The sequence below is a fragment of the Pteronotus mesoamericanus genome, unplaced genomic scaffold, assembly GCF_021234165.1.
Source record: "Pteronotus mesoamericanus isolate MK-2021 breed Mesoamerican mustached bat unplaced genomic scaffold, CSHL_Meso_final contig_42, whole genome shotgun sequence".
NCBI lineage: Eukaryota > Metazoa > Chordata > Mammalia > Chiroptera > Mormoopidae > Pteronotus > Pteronotus mesoamericanus.
Window position 1 is genome coordinate 13,379,045 of NW_026555157.1, and position 5,536 is coordinate 13,384,580.

At 42.6% G+C, this 5,536-nt stretch overlaps 1 pseudogene; it reads right to left on the minus strand.

Annotated features, from left to right (window-relative positions):
* Positions 1-2,392: 2,392 nt before the first annotated feature.
* On the minus strand, positions 2,393-3,320 carry LOC129073597 (4-hydroxybenzoate polyprenyltransferase, mitochondrial-like; annotated as a pseudogene).
* Positions 3,321-5,536: the final 2,216 nt, after the last annotated feature.

Genomic DNA, 5,536 nt, shown 5'->3' on the forward strand with positions numbered 1-5,536 from the left:
TACTGCATGATCTCACTTATATGTGGAATCTACCCAGAAGCAGAGAGAAGGACAGTGGTTTCCAGGGGCAGGGAAGAGGGGGTGATATTGGTCAAAGGGTACAAAGTTGCAGTTATGTAAGATGAACAAGTCTAGAGATCTAATGTACAGCACAATGACTATAGTTAATAATACTGCATTATACACTGGAACTTTTCTAAGACGGATTTCAGGAGCTCTGACACAAAAAAAATTATGATTAACTATGTGAGGAGACAGATGTTACTTAGCTAGACCATAGTAATCACTTCTCTATGTGTATGCATATCTAAGCCTCATGTTGCACACCTTAAAGAAATACAATTTTATTTTTTTAAAGTGGCTGCACACTGGGCATTATGTGCAAAGCTAGCACAAGCGCAAAGGGCAGAGTCCCTTGTGACAATCCCCATTTATCAGGATATCACTCCATGGAATCCCGCTGAGACCTCTGGGTGTGTCCCACTCATCAGATCTCTGTCACACAGCCACACCTGGCATGAAGGGAGCCTAGTGAAGTGAGAATCGAGCTGGACACCCTGCCAACCTGAACAAAATCAGAGTTCTATCAACTACAAAGGAGAAATGGTCACAGGGGCGGCAACTCACAGTGTCTGCCACACCCTGTGCATAGCACTGATCAAATTGCATTGAAATGTTTTGTCTCTGTCTCCCCTCCCATTAGAATTAATGGCACTTGGCAGACAGAGGGACCCAGTCATCCTTGTATTCCCTGTACATGGCACACTGCCTGGCACAAAATATTTAATAAACATAACTCAAGCCTCCCCCCACTCCACCCCATGCAGCAGAATATCCCAAATCTAGACCTCCATGTAGGAGAAGAAGCTGCTTCTTTTTCATTTTTTCCCATGGCAGCTTTTATTTTTCCCTGGAAGGGTAGTCCATTTTTCCTACAGACATTCATTTAGATGATATACACATAAGTTTTCTTCTAAAGTTCCAAAATTTACACTATTTCTTTTTTCTTTTTAGATTTTATTTATTTATTCCTAGAGAGAGAAGAAAGGTAGATAAACATCGATGTGAAACAGAAACATCGATTGGTTGCCTCTCACATGCACCCCAACCAGGATCGAACCCGTAACCCAGGCATGTGCCCTAACCAGAATCGAACTGGTGACCTTTCGCTTTGTGAATGACACCCAACCAAGTGAGCTACACTGCTCAGAGCAAAACTCATATAAGCTCCATAACTACAGATAAGAATTATAATGAGCAGAACACATGAACTTAAACACTCAAAGTCATCTCAAATCTTGATGAGCCCCAGGTTTCTGTAACAGAGGAAGAATTTTGCTGTTAAATACTTGAACTAAAACCCAGGAAAATATGCTCTATGTCTTCATCTTCTGATTTTTAATTCTTTAACATACTGTAATATTCTTATTCAAATCTAATTAGGTAGCAGCAACACCTGGGAGTGTTTTGTAAAAGTTCAATTTAAAAATTCCTAAATAAACTTCACTGATGGGGCGGGGGTGGGGTAGTTACCGTGTCCCACACAGAATCCCCCTGCAGGTCGCTGTGGATGGAGGAAAATAAAAATAAGTCATTCCAGACACTTCTTGGTCTGCCAGAGAAAGGGGGTGTCAATTCCCTCTAGTGGAGAATGCCCCGAGCCCTTCTACTGAAGTGGCTTTTATTGAGAACTATATGCACAGGGGTATACAGCAAAGATCATCAATCAATGTCAAACGGTTATGACTGAAGGAACACAGAGATTTGCCTCAGGTCAGGGTCTGGTAAAAGTGTGGCACCCATTCGGCCCTGAAACATGGGAAACTAATCACATTCTATGCTCAACACCAAACATCAGCACTCTAACTAGAGGGCATTCTTAGCAAAGTAAGTTTCATAGGGTTTAATGCATTCGTTTTCCAGGCCTAATTGTCCCCAGGAACCACCTGATCCAGTTTAGGGCTATATCTACCTTTAGTATCGTTTCACTGACCCAGTCAGGCAGCAGGCAGAGCAGCCAAGAAATAAGGAGACTTCTTTCAGATAGAATGAGGACTCCAGTTATGATAAAGCCGAGGGGTGAGGGTCTTTTGCCCCTTCTCCGTGTCCCCCAAGTCCTTCCCTGATGGCCCCTATGCAACTGTGCCTGTGTTAGGTTGCCCTGTCATCGAGGGGTCTTACCTGTCATTGACTAACCAGCCATCCTCTGGGACCAAGTAGGGTGATGTGAGGAAGGTAGGGGCTGCACTCCTGCCAGAGGGACACGTTTTGTCTCCTCAGCGGCCTATTTTCCCAAGGCCTCCTTGCTCAGCTGCCGACTTCGGGCGCTCTTGTCCATTGACATGGCTGCAGTCCCTGAAACCAGGTGAGATGGTTCCCAACACTTCACTTGCTAATTTTCTGTTCTACCACTTATATTTTTCTTTGTTTCATCTGTCTTCTTTTTCTTCCACAATTTCCCAAGGACAATCTCTAAAAAAAACCTATTAGTCCTAATGTTCAATTGTAGGCAAATTTACCCCAACAATCTTCAGGTCTGTGAATGTCTAGAGTGTAAGTCTGGTGCATCAGATAGGCTCTGAGAGCAGACAGGGCAGTGTAGTAGGACACAGTCCAACCACTGTTCACTCCCACCAGGCCCAGCACCCCCAGCATTGCTACACTGAAGCCACTGAGCCACTGCTTGGTGTTTTCGTGAAACCATAGTGCTGTGGACTTAACATCAATCAGAGCTTCATCCCTCTTGTCCTGATGCGCATAGATAGTATTATATATTAGAGTCCACATAATTCCAGAAAAATAAAGAAGCAGGCAAACAGATGGATCAGAGCAGCCCTTGACAGTAGACCATTCAAGCAATGCTCCCTAATTAAAAGTGAACCCCAAGGCTAATTAAGGCCAGGACATGATTCTTTTTCTTCGTGGGTAGGTGATGACAAGAAGTAGGGATGCTGTTCCAAGAGCGGTACTGTAGTAAATCAGGCTCAAAAGAACACCCAGTGCCAGGGTCAGTTGTCCCCCGACAGAAAAAAAGGACTGAAAAGTTGAAATGTCTCTAGCAACTACTGGGCTATTTGCTGTTCTTCTGGCCTTTTTATCATAGTCTCAGTCCCACATGTCATTAATAGAATAGCCTGCTTCACACATCAGAACAGCTCCAGTGCCAAAGAAGGATGCATGTACCAACCTGGAAAACAACAGTGTTCTACTGCCAAACCAATGTCCCAGGCACATGGCAGACACAGCAGCCAAGTTGCAAAGGGATTGTCCAATGGCATGAGGCACAGGTGGGGCTGCAGAGGGCAGGGCGCCAAGTCCATGACCCTGTGGCCCACAGGCTGTGCAGATGCCAGCACGGCCCCAGCCCCACTGAGGGTGGCCAGTCTCCCGTGCTGGTTGCACCAGCCATGTCAGCCCCATGGCCATATCTAGAGACTTCTTTTTTTAAAAAAAATTATTAAATTTATTGGGGTGACATTGGTTAAAATTACATGGTTCAAGTATACAATTTCACAATACATCATCTGTATACTGTGCTGTGTGTTCACCACCCAAAGTCAAGTCACCTTCTATCGCTATATATTTGACCCAACTCTACCTCCCGCCATGCCCCTGCTGAATCTTCTTTCAAGTAGCAGCCTCTCAGCTGAACATGAAGACTAGCTGAGGTGTGTGTGTGTGGCTTTGGAGCACTAGATGAAACATGTTATGAATTTTGTAAACTCAGATGAAAAACTGCAAACGAGGATGCAATGGCTACATTCTGTCCACAAGTGACTGCAGTTCTCTGGCTACCACCTCTCTCTCCCTGTCTAATTCATTAATGAAGCTCTGTGCTAACACTTCAGAGTCACGTACACTTCCGTGGGGAAATGTGATATTTCACTTACTCCCCTCACCTACACAAAAGCCAGTATCATACAGCCTATAGTTTGTGGATATGTCCAAATGGTATCAGTTCCATTGCTCATGGCAAATACAATACAGATGAGATTCTTCATCAAGAAATCAGAACCTAATTCAATAAAACTTACTCATGCAATTCAAAACCAGTTTTCTCTGAGGATTTCATGATGCCCAGGGGCTATGAGAGAGCCCATCCAAGTAGTGTTCATGGCATGTGCACTCTCCTAAAACATTCACTTCTGAGAATATGTACAAAATAAGGGTGGATTTGGATGCAGTGAAAAACCTCAGATAAGTCACAGCAAACCAAAGCTGACTTTTAAGGAATTCAAGCTCAGCAAGATACACACTGAAAACCTATAATCCTTCAGACAGAACAAGGGAATGCTCCTTTATACTAAGAAAAAAAAAAAAAGCAACACCAAACAAACAAACAAAAAACTATTCTGAGCTATTCAGGTGCAATAGGAAAGGCTTATCTGGGATTTAGGCCAGAATTATAAGATCAAAATGAGAGAAAGGGTGAACTAGGATTGTTAGAAATAGAATCATTTTATTCTTCATATTTTTTTCTAAAATAACAATTATACACTTCAACAGCAATTTTCTTTTTTCACTGATACCAAATGGATTACTCAGGAACTTCTCATTCTGGCTTACTGAATACAAGTATAACAATTGTTCAATTAAGGATACAGAGTTTACAATTGGATAGACAATGGGAAAGAATCAAAGAACATCCTATTGCACTGGGCTGAGAGTCCCTCATGTGCTAAGTGTCATCTGCAGTCCAGGGCCTTTAGCCCAAGTCCACATAGGCACACACTCCTGCGGCTGTGCCCAGGACCTCCAGCGCAATGGCATCTATTCCCCCACTTTGTGGGAAACGTCTGTAATGTATCTCAACCAACTCTAAATCAGAGAAAGATCCTGAAGTGGGCCATGTTGGAAAAGAAGTGGTTACTGCAATACTAACTTGTCAGAATCCCTACAATCTGGATGTCTTGGCTATGGCCAGGGAATAGCAGGATTGTGGGCTGAGGGTGGAAGACTCTCCCTTGAGCTCTATCCCTTGTTGCAAGTTAGAGTCAATATCCTATAGAAGAAGCAAAATGACTGGTTTGGGGTTTCAGCATCTCTGCCTGCAAGGGCTACTAAAGAGCACATTCATTACTCCAGAAAACACGGCGGGCCGTGGGAATAAAGAACTAATGTTTGCCAGCAATGTCTGAAGGTGGAGTACTTCCAGCCTACCCCTTGGGAGACAACCTCAGTCCAAATGAAACCACTACAAATGCAATGAGAAAAGATATTGTGGCAACTGAGAATCTATGAGAAAAACAAACTTCTTAATTTCGTTTGGATTTTTTGATGGAAAAGTATTGGTATCACAATCATGAAATTAGGGCATTAGGAAAAATAATGAGACAGTTTTGTATTGATATATGTAAGAGAAGAACATTATTGTTTGTAGTAAGCTTGTTTTTACTTGTCCATTTGTTGTTTTTAAATTAAGGGCTAAATTTTGCTCTCTTCTGAACATATGGGGAGATATATAGGAAAAACTATTGACAATTATAATGAGGTATATGTTGTTACATACTTTCATATAGCAAAATCTATCATAAAC